Consider the following 14,674-nt stretch of genomic DNA (forward strand, 5'->3'; position numbering starts at 1 on the left):
ATTGCTTACTTTTTTCTATAATAAAAGATTCCCTCCATTTCGATATAATTTTCGATGTAGAATATTAATTACAATATTTTACATTCTTTTTATGTAACTATAGAAGTAGCCCAATATACAGCCAATGCTAGCGGACTACGTTTTTATTGGTAATTTATAGACAAAGCGTTGTTTGTTTCGACTCGTGGGATTCCAGAGTCGCAAGTCAGCTTAGAAAACGAACTCGTATTTTTAAAAAGGTGACGCGACTGTAATATTCCCAGACTATGAAAATAACTCGCGCCCTTAGGTCTATCGGAGTGTATTTATGGCGTTGCTCCCCGCTGACCGTGAATATCACGAGATCAGGAATAAGAGAGTGGTTTATTCGTATTCCGGCGTTGAAAGGCGAAAGAAACGCGTGTAATTCACGTTCCATAATTCATCGTTTATCGGTGGCTCTCACAAAATCACATTCCTTTCCCACAAAGACCGCAACAAGCTGTCCCTTCCCACAAAGGGAATTCGCTATTCCGCGAAAGAGATTTCCTATACCGCAAAATCAAATTCGTCGTCGCGTACAAGTAAAAATGGAAAATCTCGTCTACGGTCGTTTCACACGGAGTCCCGTTTCCATAATTTTCTTACTCCCTAACCTTGCCAAATCCACGCTAAAGCGCATACACGATCGACAATCGCAAAACAAAAATTCCCAACCTTCCTCAAAGTGTTCTCTAACCAACGCACGTCACGTGCGTTTCAAAGCGCACCGACGTATCGTCGTCGCAGGTGGCCCGATAATTAAAAAAAAAAAAAAAAGAAAAAAGATAGAAAAAGAAGAAATCCCTTGCATAAAGCCTTAACCAGTGTACATGCTCGAGGAAACGACGGTTTGAACGTCGCCTTGATAACTCTCTTCCGCTGGCGGCTCGCCACTCGTAAATCGTATTAGCATGACACCGGAGCAAAAACCGTCTCGCTTCCAGTTCCACTTGCGTTTTCCATCTCTAAATGGATTAAACGGCCACTAAATCAGCCGGCTAAACGCAACGCGTTCGCGTCACGTGGGCAGAACAAGCGTAATTGCCCGGTATGCACGTATCGCGAGACCGATTTCGTTTTCGTTGCAATTCGATCGTAAACGGTTGGCGTGTGCTACGTGGGAATCGATCGTTTGGCCCCGACTTGTCCACTTTTCACGCGCTCTACCGTCGGTCACGCGTGTTAGAGGTTACCGAACGGCTAGAAGTTCCTCTGAATGGTCGCTAACGGAATTTATAGTCGTATTGTCCGATTCTTGTAACGTTAGAGGCTACTTTCAGACTTTTAGTTAGGCTACATTAATTGAATCGTACGGCTGTGGCCGTTCTTGACTCGAGCTTGTGATTGGCATTATTTTTAGTTGTGCTTTGGTCGCTGGATAACTCGAGGGATTAATTTATGTGAGCTATAAAGTGTACCTCTATAGTTGTATAATGGTACTTGAGACAATAGTTAGAAAAGGGTGTGGTACGTGCCGATGACGGACAAAAGCGATGAAAATGTAATAGCCCAAAAGAATTCAGATTAATGTGTTCATTTATATCTACTTCGACGATGTCAATCGAAAGCCACGGCAGATTTATATCTTCGCTTTTAGTTCTCCGCTTATCGCTCGCTGTTAGACTCGATGGAAATTGAATTATAAATTCCATTCATTCTACAAATACCACGTTATATGAGATGTGTACAGGGAAGAAAGTATCAAGTACAAAGTGTTTCTCACGATCGCAGGAGTTTTAGAATTTTCTCAAGAGTCGGCCGCGTTCTTCTCTCGGGAAATTAAAATAACAAAGCTGTTCCATTTTCCAACATTCTTTGTGTAGTTATCCGCGGTATGCGCGTCAAAACACGCTTAGGCATCCGAGGGATTTACCCGGTTGTTGTTTGAATATAGTCGACCCCGGACTTAATGTTTGCGCGTCGACTGAATGGGAAAAGAGCAATCTGCTGATACATGTTCGCAAGAATTCATACACTGGCGCGGCGCCAACAAATATGACGTTGCGCCTAACGGCTTCCAGGCTCGCAAATAAAGTTTGCGCGCAAGAAAAACTAATCAAAGATCATACGATAAAGTATAAAATTGAATACACGATGCACAGGCCTGTAATATCGTTCCATTAAGAAGCAAAGTTGCGTTAGCGTAATGTTTCATTTGAAAATGACAGGAAAACGTGTAACGAGGCTATTCTCCTTGGTTTTCTAATATCGATGTTACTTGATAACTAAAAGGTAAAAACTATTTTTATATAAAATAGATTATATAGGAATATTTAGGTTGAAAGTCACGAACTTTTGCGAGAAGCTAATAGTAAAAATACCTGACAGAAATTCTTATACCGTGGTTACAAAAAGTATTGGCACGCTATTTATTATAATATCTATATGCTAATTAATTGAGTCTTTTATGATCGGTAGTTTCATATGATTACAAAGATTTGATACTGTAAAAGTGTAGAGGCTGACGTTTCGAGTTTCATTGGAGGATAAGGATGTGCCAATATTTTTTAAATCCATTGTATTTTTGATTAGGCCCAAGATAACGATAACCACAGTAACAAAGAATCATTGAACTCGACATAACGACAAAGATAAGGTACGTGAAATGCGACAGCACTAAATACCAAAAGTAGCAATTTTTTAAAGAACAAAGGATACATTAAATCAAACTGGGTATTATTACGTGACAAAGTGTGCGTGTAGGTGTGTCGATAAAAGTTCACTATACATGAGCGACGTTCACCGTGGAGTTCAAAGACTAACCAAGGGAAAATGTGCGGGAATTCTCGGAGAACCGCGCGGCGATAACGTGTCGCGCTAGTTGGAAATTTCTGCGTCGTGAAATGCCGTGTGTTCGCGCGCGCGCACATCGCTGTTGTTTGAGAGTCGGCGCGCGAAAAAAATCGACTAGAAGGTGTTTTCCAACGTGTTTCAGCCGGAACTAACGGCGTCTGGCGGGCTTAATGCGACTGAAAGGCCGCGTGTGCTTTCGAAAGCGACAAGAAACGCTCGTTAATTTGTTCCATCGGAACGAATGCAGCCTTGCGTTTGCTATTTTACGGTACGAAACTTTTCTTTTCCGTCTGATCTCATCGTTATTCCCAGCTAGACTCGATACATCGTTTGGATTCTTAAAGCCTGGAAAGTCGTAGGGTGTGTACAGGAAGTCTCATAAATTTTGTTGTTAACGTTCTGTAGAAATTGACGAGCGAAATTGACGAATTTCATCGGATTTTATACAGTCGAAGAAATAATATCTAGCTCCATCACTCCTTAATCAACCACCGCCGGTTAAACGCGTGACTTTTGGACGAACCGATATACCCTTTCCAAAATCATGCTGAAATTACCACGATATCTACCCATATGAAGTAGAAAACTTGTTCGATATTTATCATTTAAAAATCCTTAAATGCAGTCTCTCACAGTGTTGCAACGTTTTCGTTGCAGTCGTGTTGACGTACTGTATAATTTAGAGAATAGAAGAACTCTCCTCACGCCTTCAACTTCGATCTCCTCCACTAAGTACCTACAATTTAAGTGTTCGGCTTATGAACGAAGCTATTCACTCTTCTCGAAGCTGTATCGAAGCTACATTTAGAACTACAATCAAAATCATCACAATATCCATAGAAAGTAGGAAAAACCTTTCTTCTATTTACCATTGAAATATCATTCTTCGCAGTCTTTCACAATGTTGCACTGTTTCACATCTCCACAGCCTACACTATGTGCAAGGTATAGTGACATATCGCTAAGCACTTCATTTTTTGACGAACCTACCCACACTTTCCAAAACTGTACCGAAACTACTCGCAAAATTATATCGAAAATCTTTTTCCAACTTCCATACAAACTAGGAAACGTTTTCCTCATTTACCATTGGAATCCTCTTTACAGTAGTCTTTCACAATGTTGCAACGTTTCCTGCGAATCAACTTACCGTTTAAAAAGAATAGAGTATAATCGAAGACTAAAAAGCTTCCAAAACTCCTTGTTCTCTTCACACCCCCAACTTCTATCCCCTCCACTACGTATTAGACGCGCGATTTTCAAACGAACCTTAGTCTCTACTCATCTCATCTCACATCTTCAACTTCTATCTCCTTTGGTAACTACGTGTAACCATAGAGTACAAGACTATAAGTGCGCGAATTTTGAACAAACCTCTACACGCTTTCCAAAACAATGTTGAAACTATTACGGTATCTGTACCGAGTAGAAAGACTTTTTCGACATTTATCGTTGGAAAACCCTTGAGAGCGTTGTTTCGTAACGTGTTGAAACGTTCCCGTTGGAGTGAGGTCGTCGCGATACCCCGCGAATTTGCATTCGAGAGAATGGCACGCGTGGCGGGAAACGGTTTCTTATGGAAGGATCGTATACGGAATCGCAGCTGCGTGGCTGCTCGTCCAGCTCGCGATTTATCCACGGGCACGTCCGCATGAATACAAACGGGCATTTCTGCGCGGCGCGATGTCAATTCGCGTGCGCGTTCCATAAAGGGCAATTACGAAAGGGAAATCTGTACAGGTCGATCGGTTTCAGCGTAGAGCGCCTCGTTCACGTGTTCCTGTTCGCCTGTACAAGTCGCCTATGGCTAATTAAATTGAAAAAGTCGCGGTGAATAGACGCGATACAGCGGAGGCTTCCCTTTTTCGATGGCGCGGGTGTGTCGCTAGATGGAAATGGATTTTAACGTTCATACGCCGTGTTCCAAGCTACGTAGCTGTACTATGTATGTACAGTGTGTTGGCGCTATTAGTTCCCAGCGTTTCTCTCGTAAATGATAAGTACGTGGAAAGAATGAAAGAGAGAAAGAAGATAGCTACATATTTACGATAATATTATTTTTGCAAATGCAAAAATCCATGTGCATTTTACAGTTGCATCTTTCTTTTTTCAGTAGAAAACCTTCCCTTTCTTTTTGCATATATCGGTCATGCAAATATATTTTTACACCTGTGAAAAAAAAATTATTCCGCACGTGTAGTTCATCTTAAACTATTCATCTTTTTCCTCTTTGGTTTTTTTCTAATGCTTATCGTTTACGAGAAAAACGCCGCGAAATAGTAGTGTGACTACCCTGTTCATATGTACATATGTACTTATTTAATCTCGACCTCGCGGTCAAAAATCGGGCTTGGTTTCCAATTTCTGTTTAATTACCATACACACGTATCTCTGTAACACATTCTAATCTTTCTACTTTACCCCTTTCCATCCTTTTTACTCCATAACAATCATGCAACTAACGTTATACACTTCTTACCCTCTATTAACTCTTCTATTGCACGTATCTATTCTTTGGTATCCATCCCTCGTCTCTTTATTTATTTCTTTTTTTATTCTATTTATGTCCCTAAGCCATTCTAATATTTCTCCCATCCTTCTATTCTGCAAAATTTTTTCAATTCTTATATTTTAATTCTTTCCACGTCTTTGCTCCCATTCTTCCATTTGGTGTTTAACATTCTCCATATTCCTTTGACATACCTCGCACTTTCTCTCTTCTTCTTTCTTTCAATATTTATTCCGCTCGCACATATTATGAAATTTTGCTCTAACCATAAGACTTTGACCTGCCTCATTACCTCCTTTTGCCAAGTACTGTGGCATATCTGTCTTGCAAATATACTTGCACGTTTTATTATATTTCCACCCAAATATCTTGTTGTATTGCAATAAACTTTATTGAAAGTACTTTGGTATTTTGAATCGAAGATACGTAATAATTAAATGGAATTTCCGAAAGTTTAGATTTTTGATAGAATTGTGTCATAATTATACGATGTTGTAGAAGTATCGTGAGCGAAAATGAGATTTAAGACATCATCGATAGCTTGTTATTGCCGGATGAAACAAGAGCAAGAACTTTTAATAGTATTAACGGTCGCGTAAACAAGAGTGCTTACGTAACCCCATAATCACGCAGAATGCTGTATGTGTATCGTTTCTACGATGGAATTTTATTCCTCTGTAGACTCGATAATTGGCTATAATTTAAAGCTAACGACTTTATTGATTCGTTAAAGAGTTAAGTGGAAGTGGGAGCGATCGCAAAAAAATTAGCTGCCCTGTTGGATAAATCGTTTAAGTAGAAATGATTCACGATCTCGTTTCGAAATTTTATATTCAAACACTCGGACTTGATCTTTGTCACTTCCCTTTTTTTTTAAATTTAAACAGAATTAAATATTAAATAGATTATTTCTTAGAGCTAAGATAAAATAGAGTATTGTAATTGGATCGCCTATTTTTGTGCAAATTTACGTTTTCGAGAATATAGTTAAGAAAATAGAACCTCGGGAGAAAATTATTTTATTTAGTAAGTATTATAAAAAACACTATACTTTGAATATTTCAATGTATTTTCTATCGATGATTAAAAATCCGCAGTCCAATTATAATATCATCTTTATAATCAGATAATATTATTTTAACAGCTCTATTCCCTTCAGATAGAAATTTAATTTATACGACATTTAGAAATTCTACAAATTTTATCTCATACAATTTATATGAACGATCGCGTCTGGATTTTGCATTTGCACTTGGCATTTGCATTTTGGGTCGGCGTTTCGTACACACTGTCTACTTCGAGGGAAACCTGAAACCGTGTTACATTGCCCAAATTGTAAATGCCAAGTGCAAATGTAAAATGGAAGCGCGATGGGTTATCCCAAAAAGTTGATGTCAAAATATCTCATCGTCGTAAAAGTTCTAGATGCAAAATTTATATGAAATTGTGATAAAAAAACAGCACGTTATCTTTCATAATTATATATCAAAAATATTATAAATAATTCTAACACCATGTTAGTGATTTTTAGAGAATATAAAAGACGTGTGTATCATCCATTTACAAAATTTAGTTCGATCTTATCGAACTGTGTTACGCGAACGTATTCTTAAGTCGCGAATTACGTTGAAGACAGGATTAAATGCGAAAAACGCCGAGTACTCTAGTGGAGTATCGATTAGGGAAAGGCTGACAAGCGTGCTTGTCTAATCTGAACACGGTAAAACACGCTGCGTTGGTCCTGTTTATGGTGAATCATTGGGACAGCCCGAGCTGGAGTTCTGTGATCACGGAACAACACGTTGGGCTCTTACACTTAGCTTAAAGATTGTGTAATTGTCAAATGGATAGTCATAAAGCAAATAAAGTTTAGCGTAGAGAGTGTCTCAATTTGTTCGTCGTAAAATTACTTTAAAAATTTACTGATTTTTCTCATAAAAATCTTTGTTGATATTTCACCATAATTATTGGGTTGGCAACTAAGCCAATAGAATGGTTCTTTATAAATATCTTATTTATTGTTGTTTTTAGGCCTCGATGGATATTCTCTTAACAAACATCAATATTTCCTCCATTCATTTATCTCTGTAATTGAAATGGTAGTTTCTTACGAATATCGTAATTATATATGGTACCTGATCAATAATTCTGTATAGTTCGATAGTTCGATACACATAGTGTTTTAGTGTTATTCCAAAGAATTCAAACAACGAAATCATAAAAATCTTTATTCATCTATTGTTACAATTGCAATAGTTTCTCGAATATAACGAATATCTTATTTATGCTTCATCCTTGATCATTATCTTGTCTAAGTCTAGAAACTCTTATCTTTTGAAGTGCCTTATCTAAGGAAAGAACCTGCACTTATCTGACAAGCTAAATTACTATTCGTAGTTTATTGCTATTAGTAAGTTAGAATTATGAACCTATTTGCACTGTAAATTCCGAACAAGTAACCAAGAGGGAACCACTTAATTTCTCATATTTCACATTTAAACACCTAACTATAGTTTCTGTCATTCTTTTCGTTTCCTACTCAAGAATTCCTCTTTCTTTAAAGAGGTAAATCCTTCTTTGAAACAGTCCAAGTTTCAAATACCATTGTATGTATATCTTTAAGCAAATCTTCAAACAAAAATTACAGCTATTTCTTTGAACAAACTTAACTTCCTAAACTCACTGTCACGTTTCAATACTTTTTTCTTATTCACAGATTCTCCTTCGTTTAAAAGGTGAAGGTTTCTTTAGAAAAATTCTCGTCTTAAAATTTAGATGTCGAATGCCATTGTAGTAAATTGAAGTTTTGCTCACTTCCGGTCTAGACGTAGTAACTTGGTATTTGTGACTGCCTATGGCGATTCCCATGCTGATAACAAGTATGGTGGCTCGTAGCGAGCTTGCAGGGTGGTCTCTGCTAGCCATGCCAGCCGGAGCTTTGCCTCGCAAGCGCCGAAAGCTCGTATTGATCGCTTTTAGCCCATTTCGTATCAAGTTCAAGCGCAAAGTCCTTAAGTTTCCTACGAAGGACGAAGCTCTCCTTTCTCCTCGAGGATATCGACTGCACAAAGTGGCCCGAGGGTTGCTCGATAGAACGAAGGAAAAGAGAAAGCGTTTCCTCCCTTTCCTCTTCTTAGCTGTTCCTTCGCAAAGGAATAACGATCCTCGTTATTTAATCGCCGTTTCCTTATCAAGTTTTAGTTTAAGTGAAAGTTATTGGCAATTTTAGATCGGTCGTTCGATTGGCAAAAAGGTTGGCTTCATAGTGCCGTTGAAATTACAATTGTTACTTTTTTATTATTGTAACTAATTGTTATTTATGTGAAGTTTAAAGATGCGAAGATGGGTAGAATGCGTATAATGTATGAAATATTCAAAGTAGAGTAGTCATTGTAATTTTTAGCAGAGTCTGAGTTTATAATGGTATTATCCTTCATGAGAATATGTTTTATGAAAGATGCTATTTCTCGCAAAATGACATTTACCATCTATTCTTATGCAAAATAAGCGCAGAATGATGTTACAGTTTAAGCGGCCATGGCATTAAAGTGACGATATTTTTATTCTCAGTGATTAGGGTACATGATTTAACTCGAATTCTTGGTCTGGAAAATTTTGGTTTGTTCCACTAGATAGATAGTGATCCTTAGAACAGCCGCGTCATACTATATACAATTATATAGTTTCCTTTCTTGAAAGAATTCTTTTTTCGTCCTTATTTATTATATTCTTTAGAGAACCGTATTTTAACAGCACATAATACGTACAACCTTATTATTCTAAAAATAGACAGTTTGCCCTGGTTTCTGGCAACTAATGATCCTTCGCTATCATTATAGATGTGTCGAGGCTCCGGCTGGTCATTATCTATTCATATATTCGTTAACGATAAAAGCTTGACCGATTTTGAAATCCGCCTCTTATTAAAAAAACGTTTCATTATCGGAGAGAAAATATTTCCTCGACATCCCCATATTTTTCTGCGGATATTTGGCGTACGCTTCATTTCTGACGATAAGTGAGAACGTGTGCAAGCATACGTGTTCTCGGATACCTGTAGCCTCTCGTTTCCATGTTTTTTAATACTTTTCCGTAAATATTTGCTCTCGTCGATGTTGAACACATTTTTTCCTTCGCTAACAGATTCGGATGTACACTAAAATGCGTGAATGCAAGGCAATGAAATATAGTAGCGTGGTACTTTAATAAAACGAACGTTATTCCGTTAAAGTGCCCATACTCGTTTCAATCGTTAAAATCATCGAGCTTTAATGCGTACCTAAATATAATTACGTACATAGTGAAAGGCGAAAAAGAGTTCAAAAGAAAATTTTCATTTTCATTTTACGTAACTGAATTATATTTGACGAGAGCGATGGATATTATTGATTTTATAAAAAAGTGTCAATATAATGTCGATCGATAATTTTATAAAAATTACTGATTTTCTTGTAACATCGTTCAATTTTTTCATTTCCCTCCGCTAAATAATTATGATTGAAGCGACATGATGAAAATAGATAATATAATAATAGATATACATATCATAATAATATATTCTTGCTTCAATAAAATTCAGTATTATTTTTGTGGAAAGTACGTACATATGTTTAGTAGTTGTAAAAATAGAAACTAATCCGAAACTATCGTAATTTCATTGATAAAAATCGTTCTACGATATTCCGCTGTCTTTTGATCGTACACTACTTATGAAACTTCCTATAGGTACATGTATGTCCAACGTTTACAAATATGACAGGCGAAAATTACATAAATGTACATTACACGCTACAAGACGACAGTTTGAAAACGTTATCGTACAGGAAACGACGGATCGTGTTCACATAACTGATTGATTCATAACATAACCTTACAATGTGTACAACTACTTCATTTGCTCGTCAAACATACGAGGATTTCCCGTCTACAATTTTCTAAATATAATGAAATAGCAAGAATGCCGTTCGAAGTAGTCGTTGTTAACAATGACGAATCCGACGTTTCTGAAAATTCGTATGATTCATTTGGAGCATATCTTTCATGGCGTCTAAAGTTAGCGGCCATGTTCTATATTTGTATATCTCGACACGTTTTATCGTAAATATGAATCGTATTTGCTGTGCTTAGTCATCGAAAAAAAAGCTAATGCTTTCACCGAAATCCTTGCGTATTATTGTGCGTCGCACTCGTTCCGTGTATTTGAAATTGCCATTTATCGTTCCTATCTAATTAAGAGTTTAAGCGATATCGATTTAACGCGAGTAACAAGTTCTGGAATAATCTGCAAGTCCAGGAATTCTTGGCTAACTTTGACGCGATGAAATGTAGCTACATTGAAGTTTACTTGTAAGTACTTAGAGTTGAGAAACTGGTCTAGTAACTTTCAATTCTCATCCATAATTCGGAAGACTGTAATTATTATTCATTCGACATATATTTCGATATTAAATGCACTCTGTTCATCCGTGCATAAAAAACCGCGTTCTACTGATTTACTAAACCAGCATAATATGCAAATTTCAACAGAGAACATTTTCTGAACGCCGAGGTAACATAACCTCAAAATTCCCTAGATTGGTTCAGTAATCACCAAGCAACCACAAATCACAGCTTCCCATCAATCGAACAACAATCGTGAAAAGCAATTCTCACGCAATCTGAAAAAGCCCCGTGGATGGTCGAGTGGTCGGCGTATTCGCAATATGGAGGCGAATCTAGGTCGTTCGCGCTAACCCATGCCCAAGGCGGCGAGCGCTCTCGTCATTGCTGGCCGTTAATTACTCCGGCGAAGCAAGGGGACGGTTCGTGACACGATCGAGAGAAGAAATTGAAGAATTCTTTCCCTCCTCTATTCTCTCCACTCCATTTTCCTTCTTCTTCAACATTTACTCGTTCTTTCTCCCGTTCGTTTAACATAACCTATCACGATGGGGCGAAAAGAGGAAGAAATAAGTATAAGAAGAGCTTCGTAATGTCGAAGCTGCGTTCTTCCGATCATTTTTGATTCAAATGTATTTTTCCGATATTAAGTACCATCTCGAATGAAACAATTGTTTTTGGTATGCATTGATATGCATTATGATTTCTCGTTTCGATCGTGTGTTAAACATCTTCGACGATCGTAGTAGGGTTGACTATCGCGAATTATGAGAACAAGAAGAAATTTTAATGTACAGGGTATTTCATAAGACGAGTTAGTTTAGAAGTCGATATGGGACACAAAATCAATGAGAAAAGTTCATACAAGCATGTGTCGTATTTGACCCCGTTTTAAAGTTATAGTCACTTTTGCGTTACGATAATCTACGACAGCTTATCTTCATAGAAGGTGCTCGAAATGACCATCCTCGATTTCTATGCAAACCTGCAGTCGTCGTGTCAAACAATTTCGCCATCTTTCAAAAATTCCATATGTACAAACGAATGATACAGACCAAGGCCATTTCGAGCATCTTCTACGAAGATAAGCAGTTGCTTACAGAGATTATCGAGACACATAAGTGACCATAACTTTGAAAATAGGTCAGATAGGAGACACGTTTACATGAACTTTTTTCATTGCACTTTTGTGTTCCCTGTCCATTCCTGAAGCAGCAGGTACCACGTGTTAGGGAACAGATAGTATAACAGGGAAACCATCTTGATTTATTCAATTTTTTATTAAAATAATGTGACCAACAAGCGCGCTAAGAGACACGAAAGCCATCCCGAGCCATCCCGAGCCATCAGAGAGTTTCATAGAGGACAATATAAAAGTGGTACAAAACGGAGGGAACAATAAGCTCGTATTTCGTTAAAAAGAAGGTAAAAGAAGAAAATGAAGAAACATGTACGCGTCCCCTTTGATCCCGCTAGCCTGTCCACGAGAAACTACCATAAATAGCATTGAAGTCTCGAGTCCAGGCGTGTTAGTTATTACGTGCAATTAGCCCGAGATAGCGCGGAGAGAAAAGGCTACCGAGCCGTGCAAGGTCTGGCTGCGGTCTGAGTCTTAGCTAATCCAGTGTTTATCGGCGACTTTCAACCAGCCAGAGACACACACGTTCGCTGTACCAGCATTCGGTTCCCTGGCCTCTGTGCGGCTTGAGTCACGCGGCTGCTTTTCGTTGCACTTTAATGGTGTGTTGTTGGATTTGTTGGTACGTAGATTGTTCAAAGAGGAAAATATTAGCTTTAGATTAGAAAAGTATCGGATTTGCTTTACAAAACTTTGAAAGTTTAGCTTGGGAAGAATAACACATGTCTTTTTCAGCAGAAGGATTGCAAATCTTGGTAGTAGATGTTCATAGACTTTGTCAGACAATACAGCTATAAATGTATTACCACATTAGCGCAAGATTGTCCATAGAAGTGAAAGATAATGGATTTCGTCGAGAAGAATAGATGGCCTTATTTTAGCAATAGGGTGTCGTATCTTAGCCTCGGATGTTCATAGATTAAAGTTGTAGGCAACTGCTAAGAAAAGAAACTGAGGAAGAAATACCGAGATATTCTACGCTATTTGTATTTAATATTCGTAAACAAAAACTGCAATTCTGAATAAAAAGTTACAGTTCGTATTAAACGTTTGCGAAGTCAAAGAACCATTGTTTATAACACTTTGAATAAAACGGCCTCGAGTAGACCATGTTCTCATTACTGAGAAAAAGATACTTAGAAAATACAAGAGATTCGTTCATTCAACAAATTTCAATCCCACAAGAATTTTTTGCCACGTTTCGCCCCAGAACCCCCATTCTCGACTTTCCCTCAACGAACACTCGAGTTAAAAGAAAAATCGTGACAGACAAACCGGGTAACCCCCTGTGTCCCGTGTCCCCTCGAGGCTTCACGAGGGTCCTGAAGCGGAATCGACGTGGTTGCCACCTTTCGCGCACCGTTCGATCGTCAACATCTAGGTTATTCCAATAAAGTGCACTCGAAGAGCTTCTAAACAGCTTTGATTGCCGACCTGAACCGTAGCATCGAGGGTGCGCTGACCAGAAATCAGATTTCACAGCGTAAGTCGCGATCGTCCACTGGAAAACTGCATCCAGTTCGAAATTTATCGAAACTTGGTCTGTGAAACGAATGATTCGCTTTGCTCTAGCCGAGTGTGAAACGATGTTACGTTGATTGGAATGGTGTTTTTGACGATGGTAGTCATTGGGGTAGCTTTCGTGTGCTTCGTTTATTTCTTCTTCTTTTTGTGTATTTTTAGAAAAATTTTCTCTAAAATTTGTATAAAACTAATTTTATCAGAATAGCTGGTCATCAGTCATCGTACCGCTATACGCTCGTATTTTATTTTCTCTCTCACTTTACCTCCATTCATAGCTGTGCTATTTCTCTCTTTTGATTCTAAAGAAATTTATAAATATTTATGAATATTCTGTGGGTTATGAGCGAGAAAAATTTAATGGAAATAGAATTTAAATTTTCTTTTCAGATATTACGTTTTATTTCTCGCCCTACTTTGTATTCACTTCTCACTTTTATTCCACAATGTTTCATCATACTCTTTAACCATATATTCTTATATCGTATTCGTTACATCAACCAATTTCTCCATTCTTTGTTTCACTTTTCGTTTCCAACATTTCGACAAATTAAATGGGTAAAATTGAGTTTCGTTGACATTAATCTACGAATAATTTTAATGAAATTCCATTAAATCTACCGTAAATGGAAGTTGAACGAATAAATAAATAACTTCGAAAGATACGATTAAATTGTCAAATCTCTGCGAAAGGGAATCGAATCGACTAAATTGAGAATGTACAGCGTGCAACTTGTGTTCGCGGGTTTCGTCTTCAACCGAAGAAGGTTTATCATCATTCGAGGCGACGTCTCGAGAAATGTTTATTCGATTGTTCCGACAGATATTTTTAAGGCTCGGGAGCTTACGCGATTCAATTCGAATCACGATTCGGCCACGATAAAAAGGTGATGTGAAATATCTTCTTTATCAAGCGAATGACAGTTCTCAATAAAGGGCGTGACAAATGGCACTTTAGGTTCGCATCATTGAAATTCACCTTTCTCATTGGCTTTCCATTCTCATACGCGATTTAACATACAATGTTTCGATTTCTAAAAAGCGTGCTGATGAGATGGTAATTTATTTTTAGTCAAATTTTTTAAGAACTGTCATTGCTAGCTACTGCTGAATGTTAAACAGAATATGCGAGTACATTGGATGTTATACAGTAGCGTTGAAAAGTAATGGTCCTCTTCTTCTGCCTGGCATTTGCGCTGAAAATATCAAGTAACATGATAAATATGTAATTTTAAATGGCAACTGAACAAGTATGCGAGTTTTGTCATTAGGTAGTAATAGCAAAATCCACAATTACTTAGTTGCCAACCCAA

General features: G+C 37.8%; 1 protein-coding gene across 2 annotated transcripts in view; it reads left to right on the plus strand.

Moving 5' to 3' along the window:
• LOC132913881 (GAS2-like protein pickled eggs) overlaps positions 1-14,674 on the plus strand; it is a 90,490-nt gene that overhangs the window by 45,966 nt on the left and 29,850 nt on the right. The gene's annotated exons all lie outside the window — the stretch shown is intronic.

This window comes from Bombus pascuorum, chromosome 14, assembly GCF_905332965.1.
Source record: "Bombus pascuorum chromosome 14, iyBomPasc1.1, whole genome shotgun sequence".
Lineage (NCBI taxonomy): Eukaryota > Metazoa > Arthropoda > Insecta > Hymenoptera > Apidae > Bombus > Bombus pascuorum.